This window comes from Heterodontus francisci, unplaced genomic scaffold, assembly GCF_036365525.1.
Source record: "Heterodontus francisci isolate sHetFra1 unplaced genomic scaffold, sHetFra1.hap1 HAP1_SCAFFOLD_310, whole genome shotgun sequence".
Lineage (NCBI taxonomy): Eukaryota > Metazoa > Chordata > Chondrichthyes > Heterodontiformes > Heterodontidae > Heterodontus > Heterodontus francisci.
In genome coordinates, this window is record NW_027142032.1 from 407,202 (window position 1) to 426,380 (window position 19,179).

Sequence of the window (19,179 nt, forward strand, 5' to 3'; positions counted from 1 at the left end):
TAATGACAAGTATACCTTTTTATACTTAAGGAGGCCAAAACAACATCCAATACTGCAGGTGCAGTCTCACCATGGCTCTATGCAACTGCAGTAAGATATTGTTACTCCTATACTGAAATTCTCTTTCAATATACCATGTACCTTAATTGCTTAAAATACCTGCATGTTAGATTTCAGTGATTCATGAACAGACACCCAAATGCCTTTGTAATTCAACACTTCCCAGCGTCTGACCATTTAAATAATATTCTGTATTTCTGCTTTTCCTCCCAAAGTGGATAACCTCACATTTCTCCATGTTGTATTCCATGTCAAATTTTATGCTCACTCGTTTAGCCTCTTTCCACACGTGCACACAGCCAGCACAGAGACAGCCTGAGTATTGCCTTCCCTCAGCCCCGCTCCCTCTCTCTGCTCCGGGACCTTTTCTTGCTCCACTCTGCCCCTTACAATTCAGCCCCACCTCCCCTCCAGAACTTTCCCCGGTCTCAGTGCTGACCTGAACCACTGTGCACACACTCTCCCAGCGCCATTTGCTGCTGGAAGGAGGCTGCAATTTACTCTATTCCGCCGGGAAGCGGGATCTCTCCATTCGCCACTGTTTCAAACCCGCTGCTGCTGCTGACTCTGTGAATGGCTGCAGGGGAGGGCAGCACACATGCGCTTTTCCCTTCATTCATCAGCTGGGGGGGCGGAGCTACATCACGCATGCGCACTTAACAGGTTTAACAACAAGAAGAAATTGCATTCTCCGAGCGCCTCCAACGTGAGAAAACATCCCCAGCCGCTTGAGGGTGGTCACTATAACACAAAACATAATACTCAGTAACATAAGGAGATATTAGGGACAGGTGACCAACAGCTTGTATGTTTGTGGTGCTGGAGGAAGATATGAGATAGGGAGGGGGAGAGGGGACATAGAGGGATTTGAACAGGAGGATAAGAATTGTCCGGGCTGGAGGAGGTTACAGAGATAGGGAGAGGAGGATAGGACATGGAGGGATTTGAAAACAAAGATGAGAATTTTACAATCCATGTGCTGCTTTACTGGGAGCCAGTGTCGGTCAGAGAGCACACGGGGTGAGAGGTGAACAGGGGGTGAGGGATAAACTGGACTCGGTGTGATTTAGGACATTGTTGGCAGAGTTTGGGATGACCTCAAATTTATGGAGAGTAGAATGTGGGAGAACAGCCAGGAGTGTGTTGAATTGTCCAGTCTAGAGGTAACGAAGGCATGAATGAGGGTTTCAATAGCAGATGAGCTGAGACAGGGACAATGTCAGGTGATGTTACGGAGGTGGAAATGGACAGTCTTAGTGATGTGTGGTTGGAAGCAAATCTCGGGGTCAAATATGACACCAAGGTTACACACAAGCGACATGTGTCAGGGAGGGGAATGGAGTTGGTAACTGGGGAAAAGAGTTTGGAACGTGTATCAGAAACAATCGTTTCAGTCTTCCCAAATATCCTGGGTGGAAACGGACACAGGGACAAACTTTGAAACCAAAGAAACACTGGCATTTATGTAACGCCAGTTAAGACCTTATGATGTCACAAAATGGCTTCCAGCCAATTAAGAACCTTTGAAGCTTCATCACTGTTGTAATGTCGGAACCACAACAGATAATTAGTGCACAGCAAGATCCCACCGACACCAATGTGATAATTACCCAGATCCTCTGTTTTTAATGCTGTTGATTGAGGGGTAAATATTAGGAGGGCACCAGGGTAACTTCCCCTGCCCTTCATTCAAATATTGCCATAGCATCATTTTACATCCACCAGCGAGGGCATACGAGGCCATTGTTTGGATGTCCCATTGGAAATACAGCACCACCTCAGTGTGTGCTACCCACTGAGCTATGGTGAAAAAACAACTGGTTAACAATGATGTGAAGGGGGGAGATATATTAATCAGATTAATTGCAGAGGTTAGCTTTGTTAGCTAACCAGTTGTTGCCATCTGTGCTGTTTCAGCCAGGACGTTTTGATGGTAAAGTGTATATTGTACATTAATTAACACTGATACTGGATGGAAAGATGAACAGAAACATCCTATCATTGTCTGGGTCTGTACTGTGTGTGAGTGGGAGAGACAACATAAACTAAAGGCTATAATTCCAAAAGGAGGTGCAGGAAAGAAAGGATATATGGGGCAGCACAGTGGCGCAGTGGTTAGCACCGCAGCCTCACAGCTCCAGCGACCCGGGTTCAATTCTGGGCACGGCCTGAGTGGAGTTTGCAAGTTCTCCCTGTGTCTGCGTGGGTTTTCTCCGGGTGCTCCGGTTTTCCTCCCACAAGCCAAAAGACTTGCAAGTTGACAGGTAAATTAGCCATGATAAATTACCCCTAATTTGTGTAGGAGGATATCGGGACAGGTGGAGATGTGGCAGGAATATTGGATTAGTATAAATGGGTGGTTGATGGTCGGCAAAGACTCGGTGGGCCAAAGGGCCTGTTTCAAAGCTGTATCTCCAAACTAAACAAAATTCATTGAGGGTGTCAGGACAGATTGAGAAAGAGAAATATGGCAGATGGATCCTGGGCTTCATAAACAGAGCAGAGGGTGCAAAAGCAGGCAAGTTATGGTGAAGCTTTGAAAAACACGGGTTCTTGGAATATTGTGTCCAATTCTGGACACCACATTTTCTGTTTGAAGTACAGAAAGAATGCAGAAAAAATTTACTTATTTTTTTAGTTTAGAGATACAGCACTGAAACAGGCCCTTCGACCCAACGTGTCTGTGCCGACCATCAACCACCCATTTATACTAATCCTACACTAATCCCATATTCCTGCCACATCCCCACCTGTCCCTCTATTCCCCTACCACATACCTATACTAGTGGCAATTTATATTGTCCAATTTACCTTTCAACCTTTTGGTGATGGGGGAAAACCGGAGTACCCGGTGAAAACCCAAGCAGATACAGGGAGAACTTGCAAACTCCACACAGGCAGTACCCAGAATTAAACCTGGGTCGCTGGAGCTGTGAGGTTGCGGTGCGAACCACTGCACCACTGTGCCACCCTACAAGAATAGTTCCAGGGATGAGGGACTTCAGTTACATGGATAGATTGGAGAAGCTGGAACTGCTTTCCTTCGAGAAGAGAAGGCTGCGAGGAGAGTCAATCGAGGTGTTCAAAGTCATCTGGACAGAGAAGAATGGGAAAAACTGTTCCCATTGGGAGAAGCGGCAAGAACGAGAGGACACCGATTTAAGGTGATTGGTCAAACTGCCAGAGGCAACATGAGGGAACATTTAAAAAAAAACGTTTCTTGTACAGTGAGTGGTTTGGATCTGGAATGCACTGTCTGATAGTGTGGTGGAGGCAGATTCAATCGTGGTTTTCAAAGTGAAATTGGATAATTAGCTGAAGAGAAAAATGCAGCGTTACAAGGAAAAGGCAAGGGGAGTGGGATTAGCTAACTTGCTCTTGTGCAGATCAGCACGGTCTGAATGGCCGCCTTCTGTGCTGTAATCGTGCTTTAATACCATAATTATGTTGTGACCGACCCACCTGTATGGCGAAACCCTTTCTCTTTGTAGAATACATGCACAGCCTTCCTGAATTTCAACCCCTCCATTGAACCTCCCATCAAATGTTCACTGTTTCAGCGGAGCAACCTGAGCTTCAAGAGCACCGGCCTCAGAGTGTATAACATTTACTGAGATGAGAAACTACAAATACTCCCGAGAATCCGCAGTATTTACCACCTGCTGTGGTGGGATTCGATCCCATGTCCGCAAACAATTGTCTGGGTTTCTGCATATTACTAAACCACTGTCATTACCACCACGCCTCTGTCTTCCTGACTGGCTCCTGTTAGTTTACTGCCCTGTGTACGTGAGTCCGGACTCAGCGCCAGATATTCGAGTTCCTCTTGAGTAAAATAACTAGATTTTCCAGTCAAATAAACGCATTGCTCCCCTGCTCATTCCCAAAGTGGGAATTCAAGGTAAAATTCATGCTAATTTCAGACTTCAGTCTAACAAAAGTAGAGAACATGGCAGTGATCGAGGGAGAGGGCAAACAGTGCAGAAATAAATGTGTTTAAGTTGAAATCGGAGTATTTAATTCGAGTGAAACCTGTTCGACAAGAGGTATCAGAGACAAGAAGGATCCAGTCTGGGACTCTGTAGTTCCAGAATTTCAGTGGAATTGGAATATTTAGGACCAGAGCGAAACATAGAGAGACAGCAGGTTGTCTCCGCCCCGTCAACTCACTGCATTTAAGATGCTCAGTGTCGCCACCACCGGCTTCATTTCTGACCCAGTTCTGACTGACAGAGAGAATTTGTGTAAAGTCCGGGACATGACCGATACAGCAACCGCCAAAACGGCTCCTCCAGCCGGCGCCACTCATGTCAAGACTCCCAAGCAGGCGAAGAATGAATGCAAAATGAATCCCACTACTGCACAGGACCAGATGCAAGCAGCCACAGAAATAATCTCCCAGTTACCCGTTATACCAGAGATTGCTACAAACAACAACAGCAACAAAATAAACTCATCCTCAGGTATAGAACTGAACTCACACTTAAAGTATCAGAGCGAAGAGAAACTGAATACATCCCATACACACACAGTCCCAGAAACGGACAAGTACAGAATGAATCCCACACTCATATGCAGTAACACCGTCAGACCAATGCAGAATTAATGCAGAAATCATATTTTATCGGGGACTGACAGATACAGTATGTACATTTTGTACCCCACAATAGCATAGAGTACGAGAGACTGACCAGACACAGAATGATTACATCACCCACAGTACCAGAGGGGGTCTAATGAATCCCAAACTCATAATCTGTAGCAGAGATTTACACGTAGAGAGTGTCTCCGTCCCTCATGCATAGTATCAGGAAGTTTCAAGTATCAGGAAGTTTCAGATCGAGAATGACCAGAGAGTGACAGACAGAATTATTCCCATATGCACTCACAGTAGCAGAGGGTGACAGGGACAGAATGTAGGCACACTACAGCCTCCTGGACTCAACAGTGAGCTCAAAAACTTCAGAGTATGACTGACTTTTGTATTTCATTTTATTTTAATCATGGGCCTGCATCAAACTTCTTCTTTTCCAGATGTTTGCATTTGGACAGATCTGTTCATTATTCTGTCATTAACACTCTCTCCAGAATAATGCTATGTCTTTTAGTACAAAAATTGACACTCACTTTGCCTTTGTTCCATGACCTCTTTATCATTTATTCTCTCCTGCCCTCATCCTCTCACACACCTTCCCTTGTGTTCTTCTTCCCCTCAACCCCGCCCAGTCTTCACTTGTTCATAGCCTGTTACATTTCTATCCTTTAACAGTTCCGATGAAAGGTCGCAGACCTGAAAAATTAGCTCTGCTGCTGAGTATTCCCAGCACCTTCAGTTTTTATCTGAGTCAGAATTAATCCTGTATTCACACATATTCCCAGATAGTGACAGATGAAAAATTCATAGCACATTCACACACAAAACCAGATACTGACAGATACAGAATTAATATTACATTCATACACAGTACAGTTAGTCATAGATACACTATTAATCATCTATTTGACAATCTGTGGATGGTGTATTTATCTCCTGTTCAAAGAAATCAGTCAGCAAGTTTGTATTGAACAAAATACCTGCAGAATACTGTCTGTGTGATGTGCTGCAAATGTTAAGGCAAGGAATTCAACATTAAATAAGTGGTGGGGGTTGCATTTCAGACTGTGTTTGTGGTGCTTTAACACAGCTCTTTATAGAGCAGCACCGCTGCTGTCTGAACCAGGGAGAATTTTGAGTGCGGACAGATATCAGGCGGGAGTGTTGAAAACTCCTGTCATTGGCAGAAATCACTTTGACTGGCGGCCTGTCTTTGTATGGGATTGGGATAAGTAACCAGCGTGCGGTGCACTGACGGACTGTTCGCCCAGCTGGAAGGTTGGGAATTTCCAGCGGCTGGGATTTCCGGCGGGCACGGCGCTCTTTAAACCTCTCTCTCCTCCATCACTTCGGCTGCAGTCGCTGCTTCTTCGCTGCCTCCGTCCCTGAAACATGTCGGACTCGAAAGCTCCGAGATTAAGCGATGCCGCAGTGGAGATTCTGATGGAGCAGGTGAGGTCCCTCAAGTAAGTCTTCTTCCCCTCGGATGGGAGGAAGATGCCTAGACAGACACTACACCAGGCCTGTGACGAGGTGGCCCTCAATGTGAATGCCAGGACTGATATCATTCGGACAGGGGGGCAGTGCCGCAAGAAGTTCAATGACATCACCCGTACTGCAAGGGTAAGACTCCTGGTGCACTGCTCAGGGACTGCGACACTGTCAGAAGTGCGTCCTTACCATGATTGGGTTAAACAAGTCACGTGTGACATGGAAGATCTCCCTGCTCGATTTGAACAGGTGCAGAAAAATAGTTTCTCCTTATTTGCTGCATAAAACCCGCCCAATTTGAACACCTCTATTAAATCTCCCATTTTATTCCCCTGCTCTAAGGAGAACAATCCCAGCTTCTCCAGTCTCTCCACATTAACTGAAGACCCTCATTCCTGCTCTCATTCTGGTACATAGCTCTGCGGCTCTGTTGGTAACACTGTGACCTCTCAGTCACAACTTTGTGAGTTCAGGTTCCACTCCAGGACCTGAGCACAACAAACTAACTTGACACACCAATGAGCAAGTGCTGCCTAAGGCCATGAGAAGCAGGGATAGATCATATGGTCCCTCAAATCTGCTCCAACCTTCAATACAATCATGGCTGATCTTCTGCATCAGCTCAATTTTTCCACCTGCTCCCCATATTCCTCGATTCCCTGAGAGTTTACAAAAATATCAATCACAGACTTGTTAATACTCAAAGATGAGGCGTCTGCAACATTCTGAGATGAAGAATTCCAATGTTTCACATCCTCTGAGTGAATACATTTCTCCTCCTCTCAGTCCTACATGATTGGCTCCTAATACTGAGGCTGTGTCCCTGTGTCTAGATTCCCAGGCCAGAGGAAAACCCCTCTCAGTGTCTACCTTATCAACCTCCTTCAGTTTTATATATGTTTCAATGCGATCATTGAGTTATACAGCACAGAAACAAGTGATTCGACCCATCATGTGTGTGCCAGTCATCAAGCACCTATCTATTCTAATCCCATTTTCCAGTACTTGGCCCGTAGCCTTCACGCTACAGCGTTTCAAGTGCTCATCTAAATACTTCTTAAATGTTGTGAGGTTTCCTGCCTCTGCCACCCCTTGAGTCAGTGTGTTCCAGATTCCAACCACCCTCTGGGTGAAGTTTTTTTTCCTCACGTCCCGTCTAAACCTCCTGCCCCTTACCTGAAATCTGTGCCCACTGATTATTGACCACTCCGCTTTTGAGGAACCTTCTAAGATATCATCCCTCCTTACTGCAGTAATTGACTTCCAGATCAACAGTCCAATGCCACCTCCTCTTTTAGCCCCTCCCCTGTCACGCCTGAAGATTCTATACCCTGGAATATTGAGCTGCCTGGCCTGCACTTTCCTCAACCATGTCACTTTGATAGCAATAATATCATATTCCCATGTGTTAATCAACGCCCTCAATTCATCAGCCTTACTAGTAAGAATCCTTTCTTTAAAACAGATGTAATCCAGCCTTGCATTATTCGTTTGTACATTAACAGGTCTATACTTGCACTGCCTTCCAGACTGTCTCAATTGCTCTTCCATATTAGACTGCGTATCACCCCTTACTGTACTGCCACTCTGTATCCCATCCCCTGACAAAATAATTTAACCACCCCACCCCTACCCCGCCAAAAGCACTAACAAACCTCCCAGCAAGTATGTTGGTCCCGTTCTGGGCCAGGTGCAACGTTTCCAACTTGTACAGGTCCCACCTTCGCCAGAAACAGACCCAGTGATCTAGCAAACTAAAGCCCTCCCTCATGCACCATTTCATCAGCCACGCATTCATCTGCTCTATCCTTCTCTTCCTATGCTCAGTAGGACATGGTACCGGGAGTAATCCAGAGATTACAACCTTTGACGTGCTGCTTTTTAATCTGCCACCTAGCTCCCTAAATTCTTGTTGCAGGACCTCATACCTCTTTCTACCTAAGTCGTTGGTACGAATGTGAACCACCACCTCTCATTCTTCTAAACTGCCGAGAGTATGAGCACAATTTGCTCAGCATCTCAACGTAGGACAACCGTCTCATCCGAGGTACCAAACCAGAACTACCTCCAGGGAAATATATCCTTCGATCGGTGCGGAGACCAAACTGTACACAGTACTCCAGGTGTAGTCTCACCAGGTCCCCATACAATTGTAAGACAGTCAGAGGTGACACGTTTCCGATGCAATGACAAAGAGAGATCCCGTCAGGCCTTTCAGGTAGATGTAAATGATCCCATGGCCACTATGTGGAGGAAGAGCAGAGGGACAATTCTCCCCAATATTAATCCCTCAATCAGCAGCACAAAAGCAGATGATCAGGTCAGAATCACATTGCTGAATTTGGGATCTTGCTGTGTACACATTGACTGCCGCATTTCAGCCATTCCAACAGCGAATACACTTCAAAGTACTTCATTGGCGATAAAGCATTTGACAACGTTATCTGGTCTTCAAAGTTGCAATACAAATGCAGCCCCGTATCTTTGTTTGTATCTTCCATAGTTCAGTAGGTCACCTTCGGGTCAGAGATGGTGGATTACAGTCCTATTTCACAGATTAAAGAGCATTATCTAGGTTAACAATGGTGTTGCAGTTTAGGTGAGATAGTCATAAATTTATACAGCACAGAAACAGGCCCTTCAGCCCATGGTGTCTGTGCCGGCCATCAAGCACCTAACGATTCTAATCCCATTTTCCAGCACTTGGCCTATAGCCTTGTATGTTATGGCGTTTCAAGTGCTCATCTAAATTCTTCTTAAGTGTTGTGTGGGTTTCTGCCTCTAACACACCTTCAGGCAGTGCGTTCCAGATTCCAACCACGCTCTGGGTGAAAACATTTTTCCTCAATCCCCTCTAAACCTCCTTCCCCGTCGCTTAAATCTGTGCCCCCTGGTTATTGACCACTCCACTAAGAGAAAACGTTTCTTTCTATCTAACCTATCAATGCCCTTCATTATTTAGTCTACCTCAATCATATCCCCCCTCAGCCATCGCTGCTCTATGGAAAACAACCCTCGCCTTCTCCAGTGAAATCGCATCCTTCCTATAGTCTGGAGCCCAGTACTGAACACAGTACTCCAGCTGTGGCCTAACTAGCGTTTTATACAGATCCATCATAACCTCCCTGCTCTTATTTTTATGCCTTGCCTAATAAGGGCATGTATCCCATCTGCCTTCCTAACCATTTTATCTACCGGTGCTGCTGCCTTCAGTGATCTATGGGCAAGTACACCAAGGTCTCTCTGACCCTCTGCACTTCCTATCATCCATCGTATATTCCCTTGGCTTGCAGGTCCTCTCAAAATGCATCACCTCACACTTCTCAGGATTAAATTCCATTTGCCACTGCTCCGACCATCTTACCAGCCCATCTATATCATCCTGTAATCTAAGGCTTCCCTCATCACTATTTACGACAACACCAATTATCGTGTCATCTGCAAACTTACTAATCATACCTCCTATATTCATGTCTAAATCATTAATGTACTCTACAAACAGCAAGGGTCCAAGCACCGATCCTTGTGGTACACCACTGGTCACAGGCTTCCACTCGCAACTACACCCGCCGACTATTACCCTCTGTTTCCTGCCACTAAGTCAATTTTGGATCCCATTTGCCAAATTGCCCTGGATGTCAGACCACGGTCCTGTCCTCTCAGAGGGTGTAAACAATCTCATTGCACTATTTTGAAGGAGAACAAGAGAGTTCACCTGGGTTCTCTGGGCGAACATTTATCCCCCAACAAACTGCACTGAAACACATTATCTGGTCATTGATCACAAAGTGGGAGCACGCTGCTGGAAAATTGGCTGCAGCATTTCCTACATTACAGCAGTGACGAGATTTCCAAAGTCCTCCAGTGGCTGTAGAGTGTTCGGGACATCTTGATTCCTGAATGGTGCTATAAAAAAGCACGTTTTCTTCCTTTATCTGGAGTTGCCCCAACACCTCTGCAGATTACAGCCTCAGACAGCAGAGACTAACTTCCTCCCACTCTCTCCACAGGACAAACTGGCACACAAGCCCAGGAAGAGGACCTGTATTCAGGAGCTCACCCAGTTGGAGCAAGAATCTCTGGATATCATATGGCTCGGCAGCTGGAGAAAAATGCAGAATGACAGTGTTGGAGGCCGGTTGACACAGGGTGAAGATCTAATACTCTTATCCTCTCTCTTCTGTTAAGCAATCACGTGGACGTTGTGGCGCCCCTGCACTCACATTGTGCTGCCCCCTCACCTTGCTGCTATCGAACCTTCCCCTCACACACTGACACTTGCCCCTCTCCCCTCTGTTCCAGGTCTGAGCCATTATTTGGGTCCTGCGGTGTATGAGATGGAAGAGGACCAGCGAACAGAAAAGGCTTTGTCACCGGCTCCAAACTTCCAGTACACCAACACGGGATTCGCAGGTGGAAGACAGGTCCAGTTGTCTGGATGCACAGAGAGTGAATCATTCAGGAATGATGAGCAGAAGCTGGCCACAGTGGAAAGGAGAGTGCAGGAGATGGATGGCCAAAGGACAAGCTCAGCTTCCAGCTCTGCCGAGGAGGACAAGGATGGAGAGTTCACTAGCCCAGCCTTTAAAAGGAGGATCTTCCATGTGCATCATCAACTGCTGGAGGCACTGGACAACCTGTCCAAGAACTGCCTCACCCTGTCTGAGAGGATGGAGGAGTCTGTGTCCATACTGGGTGGTGCTCTGTCACAAGACCTCACCACGGTGCAGTCCACCAAGGAGCCTACGGTCAGCTCCACGGATGCCACAGTGATGCCCCCTGCCCAGGATCCGGTGGTCCCCGCCCTGGCATCGTTGATTGAGGCTCAAACAGGCGCCTTTCAGGATTTAACCTGCACTGTCTCATCCGGTTTGGAAAGGCTGGTTGGATATATTGACCGTGGCTTCGGTCGTGTCACAGCTCTGCTGCAGTCAACTCTCCCACCGGTCAGTGCTGAGTCCTGGCCGCATGAGATTGGCACCGTGCATCTGGTGCATTCTTCCCTCTCGCGGGGTGACATTGCACCCGTGCCCGCGTCCATTCCACAACCCAGTGCGGCCACACGGCCAGGAAGCGGGCTAGAGCAGACTGCACTGGGGACAGCAGTGATACTTCAGACTGTGAGCAAGATCCCTCAGACACGGGTTCTGAGAGACCACAGACTATGAGCATCTATTAAAACCTGACTGATGACAATACACTGACAATCCTCATACTGAAACCATGGGAACTCCTTTGGGAAGGACTTGAGTAGCAAAGAGTGTTGATATATTGTTAATAATGTCGGCACACAGTTTTTGTATACGTGATTTAAATATTAAATCTTTGAAATTCAGACTCTGTATTTGCGGAATGATGCGTTGTCAGCAGTGAAGAAAGACTTGCATTTCTATAGCGCCCTTCACGACCTCAGTGCGTCTCCTAACGCTCAACAGCCAATGAAGTAATACGGGAAGTGCAGTCGCTGTTGTGATGTAGGAAAATCGGAAGCCAGTTTATGCACAGCAAGACCCCGCAAAAGCCAGATTCCAAAACCTAGATAATTTGCTGCAGTAATGTTGGTTGACTGATAAATATTCGGCCTCAGGATACCGGGGAGACCCCACCACCCACCACCACTACTGCTCTTCTTCAGACTAATGCCATGGGATCTGTTACATCTACCTGAGAGGGCAATTGGCGTCTTATTTTAATATCTGATCTGGTCGACGGTACTTCTGACAGAGCAGCACTCCCTCAGTACTGGCACTGGAGTGTGCGCCGAAATTTCCGACTGAAATTGATTTCACTGATGTCCAACTGAGTGTTTGCAATTGAAACTGACTTTACAATCTAGAACTATTCAACTAGATAGAACCCTTCTCTCAGTTTCTCTCAGTATCTTCTGATGTAAATAACCTTTCACCGACTGTGACCCTGAAGGGAAATTTCTCAAACCAATCCTGGTGAGAGGTGGGAGGGAAGAGGGTCTCAGTGTATTTGCTGGGATTGTGTAGGAGTTAATCTATGAGGCAACATTTGCAGATCAAATTAGTCGTTTGGTTGCTCAGAGCTTGAGTATTGCTGACAATAGAGACATTTTATCGAAGTTTTCGTCTTGCACTCATCAGGACAAGCCGCAAGAATACCAATGTAAGGAGAAGCAAGAAATTATACTGTATAAGAAGAGAGTGCTGATTGGTTGGCAGCTGGACTCTTATTGGTAGAGGCGTTGCCATGGAAAATACAACAGTTTATGATGACTGACAGTTAACCTTGTTTGAAATTTTCATAATGACAAAAGTATCTGATTAATTTAATCAGAATGATACACAGGGTCACTGAGGGTATTAACCAACTGCCCTCAGCTGCCAGACTGCAGACAGCTCGACAAGCAAGAGAGGGTTAATCTGGAACGTTGTTATTTCTCAGTCTCTGACACATTTCCAAAGTGTGAGATTAATAATGTCCCTGTCTGTGGTGAAATATCTGTGAGGGGCAAGACTGCATCGCTTGTCTCATCAAAGTGCAGTACCATTTGGAAGCTGGGACTGCTCCTGTCCTCACCCTTGCCTTTCTCTCTGCTGATGGAAAGTTGATGGGAGATCGCAGGGGCAGTGTCTCACCTGGACTGTTTCCCTGAACTGTATGGACAGGTGGGCAGTTACTGTGTCTGAGAGCACACGTTCAGTGCTGTGTGTGAGACAGATATTGTCTCCCCTTATGATGTGCAGGTGAGTTTATCCATCCTAGATTTTCCTGGACATCAGGAGAGAACCTAACTGTCAGTGCCTTACTGTGCACTGTCTGGCAGAGCGCGGATTATTCAGTACCTAACCTGTCCCTGAAACCTGTAAGTGCTGCTGTTCAAACAGTCTTCGGTAAGCTTGTAGAGGAATACAGAAATTTCGCGTGCAGGCACAGCAACCATTTAGGAAGGCAAAATGTCATGTCAGCCTTTATTACAAGGGGGTTGGAGTAAAGGAATAAAGAAGTCTTGTTACAATTGTACAGGCTATTGGTGAGACCACATCTGGAGTACGGTGTGCAGTTTTCATCTCAACATTTAAGAAAGGATATACTTGTATTGGAGGCGGTTCAGCGAAGGTTCAGTAAATCTTAGGGTGAGGGGGTTTCCCTAATAAGGGAGGCTGAGCATATTGAGTCTATATTGTCTGGAGTTTAGAGAATGAGAGGCAATCTCATTGAAACATGCTAGATTCTGAAGGAGCTGGATATGGTAGACAATAAGAGATTGTATCCGCTTGTCGAGGAATGTAACACAGGGGGACACAGTCTCAGGATATGGGTGCGATCATTTAGGAGTTGGATGAGGTGAAATTACTTCACTCAAAGGGTTGTGAAACTTTGGAATGCTCGTCCCCATAGTGTTGTGGATTCCCTGTCATTGAATACATTTCAGGTCGGGATGGACAGATTTTTGGTCTCTCATATAATCAAGGAATATGGCGAGCTGGCAGAAAGTGGAGAAGGAAACAACATTCAAGGCGAAGTGGACAAAGAAAGTGCTGGAAACACTCAGCAGGTCTGGCAGCATCTCTGGAGAGTGAACCTGAGTTAACGTTTCAGGTCAATGTGTGTGTGTGTGTGCGTGTGTGTGCGTGTGTTTGTGTATGTGTGTGTGTGTGTGTGTGTGTGTGTGTGTGTGTGTGTGTGTGTGTGTGTGTGTGTGTGTGTGTGTGTGTACGTGTGTGTGTGTGTGTGTGTATGTGTGTGTGTGTGTGTGTATGTATGTGGTGGTGGGGGATAGAAGAAGGAGCTAAGGTTGGAGAGAGACAAAGAGAGTAACTTTGTTTGAAACAGATTGAAAGCCTGAGTAGAAACTGAGAACTGAGCGCCCATTCTCCCTGTTGAAGGGCAGACGTTGGTGTAGTAATGTCACTGAGCTGGTAATCCAGAAGTCCAGGATAATATTTTGGGGATGTTGTTTCAAATCCCACCACGGCAGCTGGTGGAATTTAAATTCAATAAATAAATAGAAAATAAATTCTGGAACTGAAAAATCTGTCACCGCGTTTCAGAAATTACACTAGGGTACAGAGGAGATTTATGAGGATGTTGCCAGGACTGGAAAAATACAGATGTGATGAAAGATTGGATAGGCAGTGGTTGTTTTCCTTGGAACAGAGGAGGCTGAGTGGAGATCTGATGGAGATGTACAAAATTTTGAGGGGCCTGGATAGAGTGGAAGTGAAGGGCCTATTTATCATACCAGAGAGGTCAATGACGAGTAGGGCATAGATTTAAAGTGATTGGTAGAAAGCTTCTAGGGGAGATGAGGAAATGTTTTTCACCCTGTGGGTGGCGGGGCTCTGGAACTCACTTTCTGTCAGGGCTGTAAAGGCAGGAACGCTCAACTCATTCAAAAGGAGTCTGGATATACACCTGGAGTGCTGTCACGTGCAGGGCTATGGAATAAATGCTGGAAGATGGGTTAGTCTGGGTGGCTCGATTCACCGTCGGTGCAGACACGATGGGCCAAGTGGCCTCTTTCTGTGCTATAAACTTTCTATGATTCTATTATATGATTCTATGAAAGATAGTCTCAGTAATGGTGCCATGAAACTATCATCAATTGTCAGCAAAAAAAGAAATTTCGTTCACAAATGCCCTTTAGGGATGGACATCTGCCGTACTTACCTGGTCTGGCCTACATGTGACTCCAGACCCACTGCAATGTGGTTTACTCTTAACTGCCCCCTGAAATTGCCTTGCAAGTCACTCAGTTGTTAATTCGAGATGAACAACAAATGCTGGCCTTGACAGTGACGCCCACATCCAATAAAAAAGCTGCAGATACATTTCCTCTGCTCTGGGGAATTCAGGGCCAGCGGGAACCCTGTTGAAATTCGAGCCAGTGGAGATAGGAGCACAGTAACTGGAGTGGACTGCAGACTTGAATGGTAGGAGACAGGTTGACTTGAGATAGAAGATATTTAGAAAGGAATATTACTGTCTGTTCATTGTAACACGTGGTTAGTGAAAAGCCCAGGGCATCTGAAAATACCTGGTGATGGAGTCCCAGTCTGTCAGAGTTTATACTTCGGTTCTATGATTGTGAAAACGGTTGAAGCTGGAGATGGGGGCGCAGAGCGATCAGAGACCATTCTCTGTACTGTCTCTCTCCTCTCCCACACTCTGTTTAATCCTCACTTGGTCTCCTCCTTTTCCTGCTCTCCATCTGTCCTTATTCGAAGGCAGTTCGGGGCAGGCTGTATTAAAAAAAAGGAGCCTGCAGAAGTTCCCTTCTCATTCAAGACTGATTCGAGTGAAGATGCGACATGTCTGGGAGAGGGGAAGTAGTCAAAGGACTGGGAAAAGCGGGAGCCAAGTGACCACACAAAACTGCCTTCATGATAAAATCACCAGCGCAGCAAACCGCCGACTGGCGGGATCTGAAATGGAAGATTTCACAACCTATCAGAGAGCCACGTTTAAAACGATCAATTAAGATATTGGTTTCGATTTACGAATCTCAGAATAAAAGCCTGCAAATTCCGATGTGGGACAGAAGTGAATTAATATAAGGTTCTACTTTTGAGACAATTTGATATACTTCTTAATTTTTTTGAGTATTGCTGAAAACAAAAACATTTGTCGAACATTTTCATCTTTCACCCATCAGGACAAATCTATAGAATACCAATGTAAAGATAAGCAATACATTCATACCATGTAAGAGAGTGCTGATTGGTTGGCAAGTGGATTCTGATTGGTAGAGACGTTGCCATGGAGAATGCACCAGTTTATGGTGACTGACAGTTAACTGCCAATCAGAGTCATGGAAAATAGAACATAGAACATAGAACAGTACAGCACAGTACAGGCCCTTCGGCCCACGATGTTGTGCCGAAACTTTAACCTACTCGAAGATCAAACTACCTACATACGCTTCATTCTGCTATCATCCATGTACCTATCCAAGAGTCGCTTAAATGCCCCTAATGTATCTGCTTCGACTACTACCGCCGGCAGCGCATTCCACGCACCCACCACTCTCTGTGTAAAGAACCAACCTCTGACATCTCCCCGAAACCTTCCTCCAATCACCTTAAAATTATGACCCCTGGTGATAGCCATTTTCACCCTGGGAAAAAGTCTCTGTCTATCCACTCTATCTATGCCTCTCATCATCTTGTACCCCTCTATCAAGTAACCTCTCATCCTTCTTCGCTCCAATGAGAAAAGCCCCAGCTCCCTCAATCTTTCTTCGTAGGACATGCCCTCCAGTCCAGGCAGCATCCTGGTAAAGTCAAGATGCCTGGTTTTATTTCATAAAAAGCTTGGCAGTTAACTTATCTACTCTCACTCTGCTGTCCTTTCCCCATAGCCATCTATTTTTCTTCCCTTCAGATAATTATTCAATTCTCTTTTGAATACCTCGATTGAATCTGCCTCCACTACACTCTCAGGCAGTGAATTCCAGATCCTGACCACTCGCTACGTGAAAACATTTTTCCTCCTGGTTGCTATTGCTTCTTTGCAATCACCTTAACTCGGTATCCACTCATTCTCCACTCTTCCACAAATGTAAACAGTTTCACCCTATCTACTCTGTCCAGACCCCTCATGATTTTGAATGCCTCGATCAAATCTCCATTCTATTCAGGCAACTGAAGTTCCTCATCCTTGTAACTATTCTCACGAACCTTTTCTGCAACCTCTCTAATGGGTTAACATTCTTCCTGAAGTGTGGTGTCTGGAACTGAATCTAATACTCCAATTGAGATCGAATCAGTGTTTTATACAAGTTTATTATAAACTCCTTGATTTTGTACACTATTTATAAAGCCCAGAATCCTGTATGCTTCATTAACTGCATTCTCAACCTGCTGTGGCACTTTCAAAGATAGGTGTCCTTAAAGCTTCAGGTCCTTCTGTTTTTGCACCCTCTTTGGAATTGTTTTTTATTTATAGATACAGCACTGAAACAGTCTGTTCCGACCAACAACCACCCATTTATACTAATCCGACATTAATCCCAAATTCTCTACCACATCTCGACCATTGTAGTACCACTTACCTACACTAGGGGCAATTTGCAATGCCCAATTTACCTATCAACCTGCAAGTCTTTTGGAGGTGGGAGGAAACCGGAGTACCCAGCAGAAACCCACGCAGACACAGGGAGAACTTGCAAACTCCGCACAGGCAGGACCCAGAAGTGAACCCCGGTCGCTGGAGCTGTGAGGCTGTGGTGTTAACCATTGCGCCAGTGAATTGTATTCTTTACTTTATATTGCATCTCTTTATTCTTCCTTCAAAAATGTGTCACTTCTCACTTTTCTGCATTAAACATCATCTACTCCTTCTCAACCCATTCCACCAGCCTGCCGATGACCCCTTTCAAGTTTACCACTCTCCTCCTCACAGTTCACAATACTTCCATGTTTTGTGCACCCGCAAATTTTGAAATTATGTCCTCTACATTCAGGTATAGGCCGTTAATTTTTATCAGCAAAAGCAAGGGTCCCAACACCGACCCACGGCATACTCCAGAATATAACATGTTGCAGTCCGAAAAGCATAGAACATAGAACATAGAACATTACAGCGCAGTACAGGCCCTACAGCCCTCGATGTTGCGCCGACCTTTGAAACCATCTGACCTACACTATTCCATTTTCATCCATATGTCTATCCAATGACCACTTAAATGCCCTTAAAGTTGGCGAGTCTACTACTGTTGCAGGCAGGGCGTTCCACGCCCCTACTACTCTCTGTGTAAAGAAACAACCTCTGACATCTGTCCTATATCTGTCACCCCTCAACTTAAAGCTATGTCCCCTCGTGTTTGCCATCACCATCCGAGGAAAAAGACTCTCACTATCCATCCTATCTAACCCTCTGATTATCTTATATGTCTCTATTAAGTCACCTCTTCTCCTCCTTCTCTCCAACAAAAACAACCTCAAGTCCCTCAGCCTTTCCTCGTAAGACCTTCCCTCCATACCAGGCAACATCCTAGTAAATCTCCTCTGCACCTTTTCCAAAGCTTCCACATCCTTCCCATAATGCGGTGACCAGAACTGCACGCAATACTCCAGGTGCAGCCGCACCAGAGTTCTGTACAGCTGCAGCATGACCTCGTGGCTCCTAAACTCGATCCCCCTACTAATAAAAGCTAACACACCATTTGCCTTCTTAACAGCTCTATTAACCTGGGTGGCAACTTTCAGGGATTTATGTACCTGGACACCAAGATCTCTCTGCTCATCTACACTACCAAGAATCTTCCCATTAGCCCAGTATTCTGCAATCTGGTTACTCCTTCCGAAGTGAATCACCTCACACCTTTCCGCATTAAACTCCATTTGCCATCTCTCAGCCCAGCTCTGCAGCCTTTCTATGTCCCTCTGTAACCTACAACATCCTTCGGCACGATCCACAACTCCACCGACCTTCGTATCATCCGCAAATTTACTAACCCACCCTTCTACACCCTCTTCCAGGTCATTTATAAAAATGACAAACAGCAGTGGCCCCAAAACAGATCCGTGCGGTACACCACTAGAAACTATACTCCAGGATGAACATTTACCATCAACCACCACCCTCTGTCTTCTTTCAGCTAGCCAATTTCTGATCCAAAGCACTAATTCACCTTCAATCCCATACTTCTGTATTTTCTGCAATAGCCTGCCGTGGGGAACTTTATCAAACGCATTACTGAAATCCATATAGACCACATCCACGGATTTACCCTCATCCACCTGTTTTGTCACCTTGTCAAAAAAACTCAATAAGGTTTGTGAGGCACGAACTACCCTTCACAAAACCGTGCTGACTATCTCTAATGAACTTATTCTTTTCAAGATGATTATAAATCCTATCTCTTATAACCTTTTCCAACATTTTACCCACAACCGAAGTAAGGCTCACAGGTCTATAATTACCAGGGCTGTCTCTACTCCCCTTCTTGAACAAGGGGACAACATTTGCTATCCTCCAGTCTTCCGGCGCCATTCCTGTCCACAATGACGACATAAAAATCAAGGACAAAGGCGCTGCAATCTCCTCCCTGGCTTCCCAGA

At 45.6% G+C, this 19,179-nt stretch overlaps 1 pseudogene; it reads left to right on the forward strand.

Moving 5' to 3' along the window:
* Nucleotides 1-6,046: 6,046 nt before the first annotated feature.
* Nucleotides 6,047-17,682, forward strand: LOC137366325 (uncharacterized; annotated as a pseudogene).
* Nucleotides 17,683-19,179: the final 1,497 nt, after the last annotated feature.